Source organism: Lytechinus pictus, chromosome 10 (genome assembly GCF_037042905.1).
Source record: "Lytechinus pictus isolate F3 Inbred chromosome 10, Lp3.0, whole genome shotgun sequence".
Classification (NCBI taxonomy): Eukaryota; Metazoa; Echinodermata; class Echinoidea; order Temnopleuroida; family Toxopneustidae; genus Lytechinus; species Lytechinus pictus.
In genome coordinates, this window is record NC_087254.1 from 1,367,796 (window position 1) to 1,387,311 (window position 19,516).

Here is a 19,516-nt window from a genome sequence, read left to right on the forward strand (position 1 = left end):
ATTTCCGCTCGCGTCAATTGTATAGTTATATACCTATCCTGTTCATGATTAGAAAAGTTCTTAAGATGTCCCGTTTTTAGGTCTGCCTTTATTTCCGCTCGCGCTTCGCGCTCGCAACAATTGTATAGCTATATACCTATCCTGTTCATGATTAGAAAAGTGCTAGAATGTCTCGTGTTTTTTTTTGGTCTGAAATCTCAATTTTGTTTCCGCTCGCGCTTCGTGCTCACACCAATTGTATAGTTTTATACCTATCCTGTTCATGATTACAAAAACTGCTTAGAATGTCCAGTATTTAGGTCGGAATGTCAAATATTTCAGCTCGCGCTTCGCGCTCGCATTATTTGATAGTTGATATATGTATCGTCTTAATGGGTAACTGCAAACAGTCCTTATAACACTTCCCTTTCGATCAGACCAGAGCGTATATATAAAAAATATCTGCTCGTGCTGATCACGTTCGCAGTTATTATTTGTTACATATGCATCTTGTTCAGGACCACAAACATTGCTCAAAATGTTCAATTTTCAGGATAAAATACATGAAATCCCCCCCCCCCCAAAAAAAAAGCTCGCACTTCGCGCTCGAGTTATCTAATTTTATATCTATGTTCTTTTATAAGAAGAAAGCTAAGAAATGACTGTCATATATATGTACATACACACACACACATATGTATATATATATATATAATATGTGTGTGGGTGTGTGGTGCCCTTAGAGGTGTGTGTGTAATTATGGAAAACTCAATTGTGTCCCCCCACCTTTGAGGAGAGATTTCAGCACCCCCACTGAAAAAAATCGTTCCCTGGTCCCTGGGTACCTTTAAAAGACATGAATCCATTTTTCAAGGGGTTATTGATTCCTTGATTAAGTTTAATTATATGCTTGACATGACGCGCGTTTCCGTTTTACACCCTGGCGAAGGCATTTTCCGGAAAAATAGCCACAAAGCGACTAGTGAAGAGTCTACGTCTACGTTTGTTTACATAATCAGCTGGGCGCGCGATCCATAAGTCCACACCGAAGATATCCGCAGAACATACGTGCAAATGCAGCTGAGCTTAGACCAAAAGCTTCAGTCTCTGTATTGTGGATGTTCCGCTGAACTATATACGTTGGCTTCATGATTTTTTTTTTACTTTATCGCACATGATCGTTCATATGAATGAAAACGAATAATAGCTAAAATATTGAAAAATAAAACACATAATTACTTTTTTTCATATTTTATCTATCCTTATATCAATCATATCTGTCTATCCACTATGTTATAAATCAATCTATGGAACTACATGATATATCTATCTGTTAATTTGTCTATCTACTCTGTCTCTCTCATTCTCTATCTACCTATCTATCTGTCTATCTATCTATCTATCCATCTAACATCTATCTCTCAAATTCTCTATCTATCCATCTGTCTCTCTTTATTTCTCTCTATCCATCTATTAATCTACTCATGTGCAATATCAACACTGCTTCGACTTCCTTCGGGAGTCTATTTCCTCAGCTCTACTTTTCCCTTTTTGTGCTCGATTCGATCATGGACCTATTCGTAATAGGTCCATGATTCGATTCAATTACTACTTTATTTACTTGTTACCATTGTTAAATGTCTTGTATTGCATAATGAGTTTTTTTCTGAAGGTTGCCTCCTATTCTCTTTCAAATTCCACCTCTTGCTTTCCCTTCTCTTTGTCTTATCCCAATTTCTTTCCCTTCTCTCACCTCTTTCCTCTTCTCTCTCCTCTTTCTTCTTAATCTTTCATTCCGCCTTTTTCTTCTTTAGTGACACTTTGTAGTACTTTTGGCCTTTTGTATTTATTTATGATACATTTCTTTTTCATCTGTATGAATTTGTATTGTATTTGATATTTATTTATAATGTTTACGTTATATTTTGTTATGATTCTATTTGTATGTAAATATTCACTTATTTCAGTATTTGACTGCTTGTGATTGTATTTTGATAGTTTTTATTGCAATAAAATCCAATATATATATGTATATATATATATCTCTCTCTCAAATTCTCTCTATCTATCCATCTGTCTGTCTTTTTCTCTCTCTGTTTCTCTCTATCCGTCTATCTATCTATCGAATTCTCTCTATCCATATGTCTGTCTGTCTCTCAAACTCTCTCTCTCTCTATCTATCTATCCATCTGTCTGTCTTTTTCTCTCTATCCGTCTATATATCTATCTTTCAAATTATATCTATATCTATCTATCTATCTATGTAACTGCAGTATCTATCTATATGTTAATCTTCTCTGTCTCTCTCATTCTGTATCTATCTAACATCTATCTATCTCTCTCTATCTCTCTCTCCCTCTATCTATCTATCTATCTATCCATCTGTCTTGTTTTCTCTCTTTCTCTATTTCTCTTTTTTCCGTCCATATATATATCTATCTATCTATAACATCTCTCCCTCTCTCAAGTTCTCTCTCCCCATCTATCTATCTATCTATATTCTATATATTTATCTATCTATGTAACTATACAGTATCTATCTATCTGTTAATTTGTCTATCTTCTCTGTCTCTCTCATTCTTTACCTATCTATCTATCTAACATCTACCTATCTCTCAAATTCTCTATCTCTCTCTCTCTCCCCCTCTCTCTATCTATCCATCCATCTGTCTGTCTGTCTGTCTGTCTTTCTCTATTTCTCTCTATCTATCTATCTTCTATCTATATATTTATCTATCACCATGTAACTACAGTATATATCTATCTGTTAATTTGTCTATCTTCTCTGTCTCTCTCATTCTTTATCTATCTATCTATCTATATATCTATCTATATGTCTATCTATCTATATATCTATCTATCTATCTATCTATCTATCTATCTATCTATGTCTCTATCTATTTATCAGTCTTCTATATCTATCTTTCGACATCTAAGTGTATCAATCCATCAAACTTCAATTTTCTTTCTATTATATGTATCTGTTTATTTTTATTTTGTCTGTCATTCTATTCATTTAGTCAATAATTTATATTTAGAAAAAAAAACTCTTTCATAACTTTTCATTAAAAAAAAGTTACTGCAAAAGCATGTTCGGATTTGACTCATATGACTGCTCTCTGTACATGAAGTGCCGAGGAACTCTATGCTCTGATCAGTAACTGTGCAGATTGCATGCGGTGGTGTGGGACTCGCCTGTGTCGCACGCTGCAACCAGCGACGTGTGTAGACTCTTCACTAGTCGCTTTGTGGCTATTTTTGCGGAAAATGCCTTCGCCAGGGTGTAAAACGGAAACGCGCTGACAGCGCAAACAGGAAGGGATTCATGTCTTTCAATGGCAATTTTGAAGGAGCTAGATAAGGCAGATCGGGTAAAGTGTTTTAAAAAGTTGTGAGCGAGCGAAGCGAGCACGCAAATATTCACACTTTTTTATCAAATTTTGTGATAGATTTTGACATAATATTCAGATAATAAATATCATATTTTGTACTTTATATCTTTCCTTTATTTCCTATCCACTTTTTTTTCTTGGTCATGGTTTTTTCTTTTAAATTGAGGGGGGGAGCATCCCCGAGCCCCCCCCAAAATACACGTTCTCCCATACTTCGGTTGAAAAAAAGGCTTTTGCTTGAAGAAGGAATATTCAAAGCGAAAGGAGAACATATTAAAAATAAAAACAACAGAACAATTCAAGCAAATAAATAGATTTGAAAATGAATTTCGACCACATAATTTGAAAATTACGGCAAAGATAATGAAAAGGTTATGAGCAAGTCTGCTGATTAGCAACAAGTCCGATAATCAAATTTATAATTTTATGCCATTTTGGCGCAAGCCTCCTTTTTAACCCCAGACAAAAACATTCCCAGGGGTGGATCCAGCCTTCGCCAATGTGGGGGGTGGGGGGGGCCGGAATTTTTTTCACCAATATTTTCCCCGATCGGCCGCAGATGATTTTGGGTTTCTTTGAATGGGTAGTCACTTAGCTTTATTCTTATGAATAAACATAAATATATAATGTCTTAATCCTTGTTTATATAATGTGAGCGCGAAGCACGAGCTAATTTTTTGTTGTTGAAATCTTGTGTATTTTTTCCTAAAATTTGAACATTCTTGGCAGTGTTTGTTATCCTGAAAAAGATGTGTATGCAAATGCCTACCACGAACGTGAAGCGCGAGCAGAAATGAACTAATGGAAAAGGTAACTGTTAAAGATTGCTTGCCATTAGCCATGAAGACGTTACATATTTTAAAAATCAAATAATGCGAGCGCAAAGCGCGAGCTGAAATTTTTTGACATTTTTACCTAAGGAATGGAAATTCTAAGCACTTTTGTAACTTAAACATAATAGGTAGGGGAAGGCGAGGCAAGTTGTGACACTTTTTGAATTTTGCATGCTAGAATTGATATAACTAATAATATTGTAGAAATAAGTACTTAGCCTTTAGATTTGATTCTTGGGAGATTTTTTTCACCTATATATAACTTTCTACCCCGACACTGAAAGTCATTGTGGCCTTTGTAAAAAACGATGTCAAATGGCTCAACTTGCCCCAGCTGTCTCCTCGTTTGATGAATTATTTCTATTTCTTGTATATTCCAATATGTTTTTAAATGTTACTTTTAATATATGAACGAAATAAATGCATATGAATGAATGAATGAATCTATGGTGTAAATTGTGCCACCTTCTGGGGTAAGTTGAGCCACAAAAACTATGTACAAAATGTATGCGGGAAGAGCCATCATGTCAATTTTTTATTTCAAGTCTTTTCACTTGTTAGTTCTCTATAAATACTAACATCCTCTAAAAGTAAAAGACTTGTCATGTGATATTGCTCCTTTCTGCCTGCATATCAATGACTTTTCAAGGTTTTTAAAAATTATTATTAAATATTATACCATAAGAATTAATGTGGCTCAACTTGCCCATGTTGGCTGGCTCAAATTACCCCAGTCCGAACTTAATGCGATATTTTCACATCCACACGTTTCTTATGCATCCATCATCTAAAAGACTATGACAAGAATGGGACTTTCAATATTGTTCTTATTTCTTTATTATATTCAATGATGTGTGCGGGTAAAAAGCACTTATCTATTTCACACCCTTTTTTACTTTTTTTGCTGAAATTTGTATTTTTCCCTCTAAAAAATTACTTTTTGTTTCAAAGTTGAAAACAATGTGGTGGGGTTAAGGGTTATGTAATGGGTCATCAATACATTACACCACCACAATGTCTGACTCATTCATTATTGGTCTAGGGGTGTTGGCTCAACTTGCCCCTATGTTCAATTTACCCCGCCTTTCCCTATATAACTAAACAACTGATGCGAGCGAAAATTTCGAGATTTAGACCTAATGAACGAGACACTATTCAAGTTTTGTAAGTCATGAAAAGGATGAGTAAGTGGGGATCTTCCTTACATTAATAATGCAAGCGCAGAGCGCAAGCAGAAAATTTTTATATACGTTTTGAACTGATCGAAAAGGTACATGTTAAGGACTGCTTGCACTTAGCCATGAAGACGTTACATATTTCAACAATCGAATAATGCGAGGGTGAAGCGCGAGCTGAAAAAAATTGACATTTCTACCTAAAGAATGTAAAATTTTAATCAATTTTTTTAATCCTGATTCGTGAACAGGATAGGTATATAACTAAATAATTGATGCGAGCGCAAAGCGCGAGCAGAAAAAAAATCGAGATTTAGACCTAAAAACGGGACACTCTATACATATTTTGTAAATCATGAAAAGAATGAGTAATAGGGAATCTTCCTTCATTAATAATGCGAGCACAAAGCGCGAGCAGAAAATTTTTGATATTGTGTCCGAAACTGTATAATTATTTAAATAGAGGACAAGTTGAGTATCTGAATAAACATGCGCGCGTGTGTTTCATATTGAGACCTATAATCTAGGCATTCTAAATACATCTTATATCATGAAAATCAAAGCGAGCACGAAGCGCGAGCTTAAACTATTTGATATTCCGATCTGAAAAAAAAAGGTCAATTTCAGCTCTATATTTCAAGCACTTTATAGGAAAATTGTGAGGTGGATATAGATCGCACTTAATAATGCTGATATTTTTCATTATTATTACTTTGAGTAGGACCGGGACAACCTTAGGAAATGCATATGAAAATGATGAGTATCTTCCTATTCCTCTTGCTAAGCGCGAGATGAAACAAAAGGGACAATTTAATTTTTAAATTAATATCTTATTCATGAATGCCTACACTGTAAATTATGTAGTGCTAATTTAGCACTTACAGTGTTTGTATATAGTGACTGCACCACGACAGCTGATTTTTTAGTTTAAATTTGAACTAGAAAATCAGTATTCGTAGTCATGGTAGTGCAGTCACTATACAAGCACGGTAAGTGCTAAATTAGCACTTCATTTTTTACAGTGTAATAAGGGCGCGAAATCTGATGACATTATGGCCTGAAAACTGGACATTCCAAGCACTATTATAATTATATATAGGATGCATCAGTTAATATATTTTAACCATTAAATGCTAGCGCAAATCCCGAGCCAAAATTTTTGATAAACTGTCATGAAAAGGGAATTTTAAGTAGTTTGTTGTATAATCAACATTGAGACATACATAACTCGCCAATCAAAATGAGAGCGTGCAGCGCTAGCTGATACGTTTTGACAATCAGACCTGAAAAGGGATATTTTGAATACACAAAAATAATAGGTACCTGACAGATCAAAATTTGCGAGCGCGCAGGGCGAGCAGAAAATGTTTATGTTCAGACCATAAAACAGAAGCTTTTACAGGGCACTTTTTAAAAACCAATTTGTAAATCAAACAAAATAATGAAAGTTCGATTTCCGAGCTGAAATATGTTTTGTATATTGAGATCAAAATTTGTTATTTTAAGCTCCATATTGAGCAAGATAGTGTAAATCACCTAAAAGGCAATGCGATCGCGAAACGCGAGCGAAAATTTTTATATAGAGACATGAAATATTTATATTTTTCAAGTCTTTTCCTCATCTTATTTCATTCAATCTTCTTCGTCCTCTTATGTTTCCCCTTCTTTTTCCCCTCTCTTTTCCCTTCTTTTTCTTTTTTCTTTTCTTTCTTTCCCCGCTTTTTTTTTGCTCCGCCAATGGGGGGGGGGGGGATGGGCCCCTCGGCCCCCCTGGATCCGCCTATGATTCCGTGTTCGCTCAAGCATGAACGAAACTATTTTTTTTAATGGCATTTGAAAGATAAGACTTCAGAGTACTATTAATAGTGGCGTAACAGGCGGGGGGGGGGGGCAAGCTGCCCCCCTGGCGGATTTCACCAGGAAAATAAAAGAAAAACGGGAAAAAGAAAAAAAAGGATGGAGAAAGAAAGGGAAAAGGGGAAGGAGGAAAAGGAAAGGGAAAAGCGAAAAGAAAACGACGAAAAAACATTTTTTTTAATGGAAAAAGAAGGAAAGCGGGAAAATGTACGAAAGAAGAACATTTGAGAAAGTAAATCATTCCGAAATAGGCCTATGTAATGCAATAGCACGATGGGAAATAAATCAAAAAATAACAAATTGGCAAACAATAGCGGGAAACGAAGGTAGAATGGAATTAGTCAAAAGCTAAATTGGAAAACAAAGAAAAGGGACAAGAACAAAAATAACACAACCGGGCTGCCGATGATTGAAATTAAAGAGCGGGAAGAAAGATGGACATGCATACAACATCGTGCTACAAGCTTGCTAAATTTTATGTAAATAAGCTACCGGGGCTTTGCCCCAGACCCCACGCAGTAGGGGCTCTTCATTTATAACCTTCAAATGGCTCTATAAAGCCCTATAATCACTGGCATACAGTGATTATAGGGCTTTATAGAGCCATTTGAAGAATTGGTTCCACACCCAAGATGAAATAGAGACAACGTATAATGAAATGAATGGAAACAATGAAATGTGTTATTTGTTGCATATAATGGGAAAATCTATCACATAATTAGAATTTAATTTCAATTGGCATTTTTTTTTTCCAGCTCGCTTTGCACGCTGGCGACTTTTTACAAATTGTCCCACATTGCTTTGTTTTGCCCCCTCAAAATATTTGGTTCATTACGCAACTGGGTTGAATAAATGTGTTATGTAAAAGTTATATTCTCTATATGCCCGCGATTTGATTAAAATAGCCGCAATCTGCAACGTTTAAATGGCTTTGATATCAAGAAGTTCCGTGGGCTCCGCCCCGGACCCCACCCGTACAGCACTGCGTATGGAAGGGTTGGGCCATGGCCCCCAAAAGTTTTACAAACAAAAGCAAAAAAAAAAGGAGGAAAGAAACGCAAAGGAAAAGTGTAGGATATAATTTTATTTACTTAATATAATGTCAAAAAATAGTTAGATTCTCATGAAAAGATGATTTTTTTTCTCGCTCGCTCGGGACTTATATATAGCAGCTTTTTAGCACATGTGCTTTACTGTGCCCCTCGTATTTTTTTTAACTCTTTATGCTACTGCCGCAGAGAATCCTTTTCACAGTGGTGTACAGACCACAAAAAGGGAATCTTAAGAGAGAAGATTGAAATATATTATTTTTTGGATATCATGTCAAAATCTATCACAAAATTTGATTTTTGTATTAAAAAGGTCAAAATTTTTGCTCGCTCGCTTCGCTCGCTCGCTACTTTTTTTTAAAAGATAAATTTTGCCCGATACGCAATATCTGGCCTTCTCAAAATAGTCGCCTCAGTACACCATTACGCCTGTTCATACCATGATATGACCGGGAAATTTTTGGCTCTTGCCCCCTGTGGAGCCGTGATATGTGCCTGCATCAGGGAGAAGCTACACATCGGCAATTAAAGTATACATCCAAAGAAAATTCACGAAAGTGATGATTATAGACAAATTATATATGAATGGAAAAGTCTTGTCTTTTTATACACAAATATGTCACTAAAAAGTCTTATTGATGTCGTGGAAATGCAAGAAATGAAATTATTAGAGACCCTTCTCAGCCCCCCAGACCGACAGTTCACGCAGTGAAAACAGTCGATAATAATGACGTCACACAATCATCGAGCTCATTATCCCTCTGTGCATAATACACTGAATCACCTTACTGACCTCTTCAATATCTTCCGAATTTACCGTTTTCTTCATGTAATGTGACATCCGAATTCTGTTTTCGACAACTTCAGACTATAAGGGAACCAGAACTGTGTTATTTTGCCCGTTTTTTTATTGAATTGTGAACTGGAAAGATCGATTTTGTCCACTCGACAGTCTTATAACTATTGAAAAACTCCAAGCTGCACGGTCCCATTCACTTGCTCCCGATGCATGTTGCAGGCTACGCTGTTTGATCCAGTCAAAAGTCAAGCCTCAAGGTAAGCATGTTTGGAAACTGTACTTGTTCTGACGATGCATTCAGGTCAGGTGACAGATACAGATCTGATATAAGTTTAGAATCATGCATTTTGGCATAACTACTATTAAAATTAAAAAGTTTTTATTTTAGAAATAATGTTTTTGCACAATTCCACGGCAAGGGTTCATTACATGCCGCCACGCACAGAAAAATCAAGCCATAGAAGTCGTGTGTTGTGGACCCAAGAAGTGAGATCCCAGACGCCTCCAGGCTAAGCACGCGCGACCCACTAGTTAGAAATCCACTGCCAAACGCGGTTCGTGGTGCGAGGTTAGTATACTTAATACGTGTGAGTGGCACAATTCCAGCAGATTTTTTCTTCAGATTTCTAAAACTGGTCAGGACTCAGGCAGGCGATTAAATTATTTAGGAGCACTGAGTGGTATGGACCATGGCTGAAAATCTGCTGTTTCAGAGGAATGTTTAAGTTTTTATTATACACAGAATTATATCGCCATGATGCCGATGTCATGAAGCCAGACAAATTTTCAGCAGTGATTACCCTGATTCCTGGCCAAAATCACTCACACGTATTGCGAGGTTAGTATTAGTATACTACTAGTACGTATTGCGAGGTTAGTATTAGTATACTAACCACGAACCGCGTTTGGCAGTGGATTTCTAACTAGTGGGTCGCGCGTGCTGGGATCTCACTTCTTGGGTCCACGACTTCTATGGCTTGAATTTTCTGTGCGCGGCGGCATGTAATGAACGCTTGGGTGGGCCAAAATTAGAGTCTGGTGTTTCTTTCTGATTAGAGTGTTGCTGCATATATGTATGCGTAATGCCTTCAACAATGAAGATAAATGCAATCTTTGTAATGACACAGAGACTCAGAGAGCACCGTACCTCAAGTGATGTTCGTGTAGTCTCCACTTCACTACTGGAGTACTGCTACAGCCTACACTACGCTACACACCTACCCGGGTAGGTGTGGCGTACATGTACGGTAGTGTAGCGGTAGTGAAGTGGAGTGGGGCCTACACAAACATCACTTGAGGTAGAGCACCAGTGTTCTGAGTGGAACTTTTCAGGTGTCTAAACCTACTATCATTTGTTGTTGACCGGGAATTACATGCCACCGCACGTCATCAATCATCACGATAATTAAATTCATACTTTGATTTGATTATTTAAACTATTTCTTTTTTCTCTCTTCTACACACAGATCTGCACACTTGCTGACTCTGGTGACTTCTGGTCTCTGCTTGCTACCTCAATCTGGGAGATTCCATCATGTCCTTTTACTATGATTTGGGTATAGCCATTTTTTTCTTCACTCTTTCCAGGACCTACGGTTTGCAAGTTGTGGACTAATAATGATACGAAAGAAAATTTTTCTTTATCAATCTTGGAAACAATTTTGAGCACAGTTTTGGAGAGAACTAAGAAATTTGACTTGGACAGGAATACAGCTTGTCAAAAATAATAACACACAATTTAAAGGAAAGAACAATTTTAATGTTACTAGGGCATTTTGCGAGAAATGTTATACTCAATCACACGTCCCAAATCAAGGGTAAGTCCTTTGATTAAACATGTAGTTGAATTGCGATTGCAACTCGACCTTATTACGCTTGAATTTGAATTTAAGACTTACGCTTGATTTGCAATTGAACATAAGTTTCTTGCAGTGCCCCATAATTATGTTTTGTTATCAGATATTTAACGTGCTGATTTTTCTCGAAAGGTATAATATATTTGTCCTTTTAAACGTTATTTGAATATGGGTACGCCTTTTATTTGTTTTCCACAATATTTATTGCATGTATGAACAGAAGTGAAATATTTATTGTGAAGCACTGTGAATGTTGTGTGATGGTTCATCATTTTTGTTATAAGACTGAAAGCCTGGTGGATGTGAGGAAGTGGCCTGGATGAAAAAAAAGTGAACATGTGTCCAATTACTGATTTGCATATTCTAAAACAATTTTGTTTCTGGATAAATTTTGCTATGCATTCCCTACATTAAGAGTAAAGGAGAAGTCCACGCAATCAAAAATTCATTTGAATTTAAAGAAAAATAAGCTAGATATTGCAGGAAATTTCATAAAAACTTTGATTCAAATTTATATAATTACTATTTTAACATTTCCGTAAATATAACCTATTGTGATCAGATGAAGAGTTTCCTATCGTCAAATCTGCAAAGAATAAAAAACAAAATGCCACATAAAATAGAAACGAATGTGATGAGAGTGACAACTCTAATTTGCATATCATTGTTTTGTGTATATGACTGTTTTGAGTAAAAACAACAAGGGAAATTACTCTATTCAAATAATTTTTAGTTGATGTGGACTTGACTTTTAACTCTACCCCTCCCATCCCAAATAAGAGTAGAAATAATCTAATCAAGAACTTGAAAATCAAAAGCAGCAATTAAGAAGCAAGATTTGATAAATACAGGTCTGAATTGAATTTCACAAGAAAATAAAAAGAGAAAAAACAGGTGGGTAGGGACGGGGAAGGAATAAAAAAAAAATACCCAGAAAAAAAAAATCCGAGTTTCGAACCAGGGTCCTCGCACATGACAAAACAATGGCCAACGCATTTGTCCACAGACCATCGCCCTTACGGAAAGGCATTTTTAAGATATATGAAAGAAAGTCCGCTCGCCGCTGTTTCCTAATAATGCTTCGGCAATTCAACTGCAATTTCAGTCATTTCGCGATGGATATTGCCGTGTTTTTTTTGTGGTTCCTGACTTTGCTACTTAATGAAATTTCATAATTTTTGTTCAGTCATAAAGAAGAATGTTTATGCTTTATATTGACTATAAAATTAATGTGACGCAAGTGTGATTTCTACGTGAAAATATGATTTGTTTATTCACATATATTTCTTGAAAAAAAATAAAAAATTCTAAGCTAAATATCGGTTACCAAAATACGTTAAATGTGCACTTTTTTTCACTGTTCAGTAAATTCAAACTTTTATCTATATAACAAGACCAATTGTAAGAGGAATAAACAATTCTAAGAGCAAAAAACGCTGATTGGAAAGATCGTCTCCAATGGGCTGCTGTCAGCTCAGCTGCTCACTGCTCATTGTGTGACGTCACTCAGCTGGAGCTCGCAAGAGGACCGGTGGAAGGCAGAAATATGGCATGAAAATAAATCATTTTTGAGAGCTGATTTCTGCAATCTCTGATCACTATTTTGAAAAGTGAAGTTATATATCTGATTAGTAATACTTCCCCTTTACAATGATGACCACATTAAGTCATTATAAAATACTTTTGATTCTTAATTTGGATGTATACTTTAAACGCTTTTCAGAGAGGCGGCGGGGGGGGGGGCACCAACCTTAAATTGAAGACCCACTATCGTTTGGAATAACATGGATGTAGAGTGTAGTCTTTTAATGCTCCAGACCCGGTCATTTAATCATTTGAAGATCCTTCTGAACTAAGATCCTGTACTAAAGCATACATAAGGAGCATAGCCATTCAAAAATAATAAAAAAAAACTGCAACACCTCACCGTTTACCAAATTAAGACCTTGTAGAAATGAATATAGAATGTAGTCTTTACCCTAGACCTTGTTGTATCAATAACAAAAAAAAATCTGATTTAATACCTCACCGTCTAATTCCTATCGAATAAGTTGTTGTTGTTGTTGTTTTAGCTTATACGGCGCGTGTCATTCAGTAGTGAATATTTGCGCCAAAAAAACCGCATCCACCGAGCCGGATTCGAACCAGCGACATAAGGTTAATCATCAATCATCTACAGTCCTCCGCTCTACCAACTGAGCTATCGGTGGTTACTGGGTTTAAAGTGTAGTTTTTGCTCCAGACCGGGTGATTAAACAAATTCAAAACTATTTAAGCCCCGCCATCTTCCACTACTAAGACTCTGTTATAAAGAACGTGTATAACGTATTCTCAATTCTCCAGACCCGTTTATTTAAACAAATTTTCAAGACCCCACAGTCTCATTCCTGTGAAAAAGATGGATATAAAGCGTTGTCTTTTCTCCAGACCTTTGATTAAAAAACCTTCAGAATTAAGACCCAAGACTAAGACTCCGTTATAAAGCAAGGGTACATATCGTAGTCTTTACTCCAGACCCATTTAAAAAAATTATGTTATAATCTTCAAAAATAAGACCCTGTAAGAAAGCATGGATATAAGAGCACAGTCTTTACCCCAGACGCTGTTATTAAAAAAATTAGGAGATCTTCAATTTGACGACCCCATCGTCTCATATCTGTGGGAAAAAATGGATATAGAGTGTAGTCTTTACTCCAAACCTGGTGATTAAAAAAAAACTTAAATAGTAAGACCCCATCATCTTCCAAACTAATAGTCTATAAGTATAACAAAGCACGGGTACCTATAGCATAGCCTTTACTCCATATCCATTTATTAAAAAAAACTACACTGTACACCCACTGTATAATTACGCTGTATACCCATGTGCTACATTACAGGTTCTTAGTATTGAAGATGACGGGATTGACGTTTCGAAGATTCTTGATTTTTTTTCCTTCAAATGACTGGGTCTGGAGAAAATAATAACTCTATATCCATATGCTTGATGACATGGCAATGGTTTAGAAGATGGTGAGGTTTAAATTGTAAAGTTTATTTCTCTTTTTAACCACCGGGTTTTGAGTAAAGACTACGAATAGCTAGTCCAGGTATAGCGTTAATCATGTTGTTTGGAAGAATATATGGCCAAGACTGAGTATTAAAAAGTAGACTAATAACCTTCATCTTGTAGGGTAAGGTTGCATTGGGTCTGGAAAAGGAGACTACCAGCATGAGTCGGCAGAGCAAAATTGATAGCGGAGGGGAGGGCACAGCGAAAAAGGGCACTTCCTCTTTTGAAAAGGGCACTTGAAACAAAAAACTTTTTTAAAAACAAAATAGCATAATGTACCCTAGTAGGGTAATGAGCAAAATGATTGAGTGGGGCAAACATGGCGTGTGGGGCAAAATTTCTTTAAAGCTGCGAGCGAGCGAGCAAAATTTTGAAACTTTTAATGAAAAAAAAAAACATTTGTGATAGATTTTTGACATAGAGAACACTATCATATTTCACCACTTTTCTTTCCTTTTCTTCTTTTCTTTTTCTTGGTATTGAAAACTTTTGGAGTCCTTGGAACGAGGTCCCCCCCCCCCTCTCCCTCTTCTCCCTCTGCTCAGATGCCCCTGCATAAAAGAAAGGACGCTAATTGCAAATACATATACCTTATATTAGCAAATTGGACATTTGAACAAACCAGAAGAGAAGGGGCATTTATCAGAATATTCATATGGGGCACTTGATCAAAGGTGAAAATGTACACACTACAGAAGAAGAATTTCACTCTGAAAAGGGGCAACTTAACCCTATCTAGGTCGGGGTATTTTTGGAATTCATATGGCCGGGGGAGGGGGGCCTTATTTTTGGCATAGAAACCCTTTGTGATGTTCTTAGCAAGTGTACATGAAAAAATTGTGATAACAGATCATTTCCCTATGTATGATATTGTTTTTTTGCAATTTCTTATATGTATTTCTTTGTTTTTGGGACCTTTTGTTTTTCATTGTTTTTTCAATGAAATTCGTTGGGGACTCTTCGAAGATCATAAACAGCATAAAATACATACATTTAGGCGTGCAAAACTAAAAATAATCATTTATGATTTTTGGTTGAAAACACAATTTACATTGACTTTGAGCAATTTTTGGTCTGAGATGCACTTACGTAACATTGCGTAACTTCGGAACCGCGTACCCGGGTGACGCAAAATTGGTCTCAAAAGGTGCGGAAGACTTGAAAGTAAAAAGTCAGCGAGCAGCGTGGTCAAAAAATTTTGCGCGACGAAAATATCGCGCGACTCGTTGAGGGGGGAGGGGGGCCTCCGAGGCCCCCCCCGGCCTAGATAGGGTTAAAGGGTCGAGAGGAACATTTTAAAAGGATTTTTATTATTTAAATATGCACTTTTAGAAGGGATAAGAACGCGACATATGGAAAACGGACAATGACAGGGCATGAAAAGAGCGGTTTTAAGGAATGGAAACTTATCTGATACGAGAATGGGCACTTATATTTATAAAAAAAAAAGGTAAAGGGGCACACTTTAACACATACAACAGGTCCTTCTAAGATGAAAGGGGCAAAGTTCTTGGGTTAAAAGGGAAAACTGTTTAGTGCTTCAAAAAGTGGGGGCACTGTGAACCCCCTGCCCCCCCCCGGATCGCAGCCCCTGCATTCATATCATATGGAACATTCGTTGTAAAATCGAGGTGTATGAATTGCAACCTAAAAATATTTCATTTAGAGAGTAAAGTGCATCGCATTTGTGGGTATATAGTTCAAAATTAACGCCTCTTGTTGGTAAAGTGCGCTAGTATGACATGATTGTGTGGGAAATATTTTCATATACGTTAGTGGGTACAGTGTTTTTACACATGTGGCTGATATTACACAAGCTGGCGTCACTTTGGGTGTGTTAAAAGAGATAGGAACAATGTCTTGTTTGAATGTTCATAGATTCATAAAAAATTAATATCAAATGGCATAGTAATCAAGACATTTTGGGTTTATAATTAAATTTTAAAGAAATTCGACAACTTCTGATGAAATCTGGAAATGAAATCAACAGATCAAGTTCAATGTGTGTATCAGTGGAAATCATGCTTGCCTCTCCCACCCCCTTTAATAATTGCCCCATGCAGTGTTCGAAACAGTACTAAATGTCCCTTTAAGGTGACACGACATATACTCCTGCGAAAATTGCGACAATTAATATCTCAGAAGGCATATGATTAGTGTTAGGATTGTGATAGAGTTTTTGGTTCAGAATATTGTCATGATTACGATTAGGGTGTATTTAGTTTTGGAGGTTAGCTTTTATGTTTCGCTTAATGTTTAGAATTTCCATCGGAGCAATTGTCGCCAGAGCAAATGTCCACTAAGCCTGGTGCCCCCCCCCCCCCATGCACTGCCTCTCTGAAAAGCGTTTCATTGCCGATGACACTAGCTGTAGCTTCTCCCTTATGCAGGCATGTTTATCATTTTAACAGTAATGTTATGAAACATTTCATGAGAAATATCCTTAATATGGATAAAAACAGTAATTTGCACATATCCCGGAGGTTTGCACTTTTCCCGTGGAAATTGTTCATTTGCACATATCCCGTCGTCACGTTTGAACAGATGCCGTTGATAAATTTTGACAGATTTGCACATTTCCCGGCGTGGCGTTTGCACAAATTCCGTTGTTTGCACAAATCCCGGCGAAATTTTGCACATATCACGGCTCCACAACCCCCCCCCCCCCTGGCCACCGACCCCTGTTACGCCGCTGACTATTAACCCCAGAAAATAGACATCATAATTTGAAACAGACATTTTATAGAATTTTCAAATCTGTCCCGTTTTCTTTTTTTTTGATACGCACTGTATATCTAATGCTATTCTGTATGCTATTTGTTACGAAATAATGAAACAAAAAATGGTAAAATTGCGATTTTTTTTAAATATCATACATTATCACATTTTGCAAGCTAGTGTCTCGATGTATGAAAAAGATATTTTAGTCTATCAAGGTTGAATTATATTTCAACAATTGTTTTTTTCATCGAAAATTCATTGACTTTTGTGACAAAAAACAGTGTATAAAATTCAAACCCTGGCCCAAAGCAATGAGCTGCCCCGCTGGCGAAATTATGTTTTCCCACCGCAGTTGTGGACCCAAATATGAATATTTGTTAATGCGTCTTTGGAATAAGAGTACGCATGCGCGTGGACTACAAATCTTAACTAAATTGTGGTCGTTAGCGTTCACCTTGCCACAAATGAATCAGCACCCTGAAATTACCGGAACCGTACATAGGACTTTGATCTATGAAATTGCCATTAATGACATTAATTAGTCCGTATATAGAACTAGTCCTAGATCTAAATAAATTTATTTTAGATCTAGTCTAGTCTCTAGATCTTGATCAACTCTGATCTATATGATGTACATGGGACGTATTCTAACGTCAGGCACAAATTAACGTCAGTGAGCATGCAGAACATGCAAGTAAACTGTTTCTGTAACCGCGCGGCTCTGCATACTATTGTAATCGCAGAATAAACTCTCTTGATCAACAAAATGTAATAGATCGATCTGCATTTTCTTTACCATTATTTCACGTGCTCGAAATTGGCTATTGTATTACTAGTTCTATAGGTCTATGGACCTATTAAACAGTGGCGTAGCTAGGATTTTTTTCCTGGGGGGGCACTGGGGGGTCCTTGCTTTTTCAGGGGGGGCACCATTTTTTCCGTTGTGTGTGTATGTGTCACAAGGGCGGATCCGACTTTCGCCAAAAGGGGACGGGGGCCGAAATTATCTTCACCTATATTTTCCCCGATCAGTCACTTCTTAGTTTTATTCTTATAAAATAACATAACTTGATATAATCTCATAAGCCTTATAAAAAGTGCGAGCGCGAAGCGCGAGTGATTTTTTTTTTTTACTTTCATGTATTTTGTCCTGAAAATTTAATATTCTGGGCAATGTTATGTGTGATCCTGAACAAGATTCGTATGTAACTAGATGGTTACTGCGAACGCCAAGCGTGAGCAGAAATGTTTATTAACTGTTGTAGCATTATCAAAAAGGGACCTGTTAAGGACTGCTTACAGTTACCCACGAAGACGGTATATATTTCAATAATGCGAGCGCGAAGCGCGAGCAAATTTTTTTGACATTCCGACCTAAAAAATTGTCATTCTAAGCACTTTTTGTATTAATAAATGGGATAGCTATGTTACTAAACAATTGATGCGAGCGCGAAGTGCGAGAGGAAGAAAATTGAGATTTTAGACCTAAAAGCGAGACACTCTATTTATATTTTGTAAATCATAAATAGGATATAGTTAATTGGGTATCATTAATTATGCGATCGTGAAGCGTGAGCAGACAATTATTGATATTCTGATGTGAAACTGGATAATTTAAGTACATTTGATATAAAGAACATGCAGGCTATCGGGCATGTTTTAGATTTAGACCTAGAATCTGGGCAGTCTGAATACATTTGACCACGCAGCGTGAGCTTAAAAATGTAGACTATGCCAATGTAGACTATAAAAGGGACATTTTACAGCTAGAGCACTTAAATTTGTTAATGAAAAAATGATGAAAGCTCGATGTCCGAGCTAAAATATATTTTGTATATTGACTTCAAAACTTGCTCCATATCAGCCTATTGAGCAAGATATGAATCTCATCGAACATGCAATTCTGGCGCGAAGCGCAAGCAAAAGTTTTATATAGTAACATGAAAGATTTGTTTTTTTTGCAAGTCTTCCCTTCACATTATTTCATCCACTCGTCTTCCTCCTCTTATGTTCCTCTTCTTTTTTTTCTTCTGTCTTTCTTCTTCTTTTCCTTTTTTCTTTTCTTCTTTCTCCCTTTTTTTTTGCTTTGCCAATTTTTTTCAGGGGGGGCACACCAAATCTCAGGGGGGGCACGTGCCCCCCCAGGCCCCCCCGTAGCTACGCCACTGCTATTAAACCAAGCATGCCAAGCGTATTGGTCTAACTTAAGTAAACGTTAAGTTCTGAATTAACCAGTGCAAGTTAATCATGGCATTAGACTGGTCCAAATTTGAGATAAAGTCAGTGCCCTAGCCTAGGGCCCCAGCGTGGCCAGTGAAAAAAAATCAATTTATGCCAGAGGAGCAGCGAAATTATGCAAAATCGCGAAAAATTATGCCAAACCGTTTTGGATCCTTAACACGTACCTATAGGATTTTCCACAGGGGGGGGGGGGGGGCAAAACCGTCCGCCAAAAAATTTAAGAAGCAAAAAAAAAAAAAAAAAAAGGTCTTCAATCTTCAATGAAATGTGAAAAATGGAAAACAACATGTGGGGGGGGATCAAAATTATGCTAAATATGCTATTATTATGCCAGATTCTTTGCTTAAAAAAGTCTAATTATGCCAAATTATGCTGAAAGGGTCAAAATTATGCCAGAAAAAAAGTCTAACTATGCCAGGCATAATGAATTATTGCTGAAAGGGTCGAAATTATGCCAGTTCTGGCAACGTTGGCCTAGGCTAGCCCTGTTACAACCGATAATGTCGCAGCAACGCATAATGTCGCAGATTTCGACATGCCAAGAGCGTCCAACGCATTATGT

At 36.8% G+C, this 19,516-nt stretch overlaps 1 non-coding gene across 1 annotated transcript; it reads right to left on the reverse strand.

The window, feature by feature from the left end:
* Positions 1 to 13,064: 13,064 nt before the first annotated feature.
* Positions 13,065 to 13,150, reverse strand: TRNAY-GUA (transfer RNA tyrosine (anticodon GUA)). Its single transcript is given in 2 exon segments — positions 13,065 to 13,100; positions 13,114 to 13,150. It is a non-coding gene; the product is annotated as a tRNA-Tyr (tRNA).
* Positions 13,151 to 19,516: the final 6,366 nt, after the last annotated feature.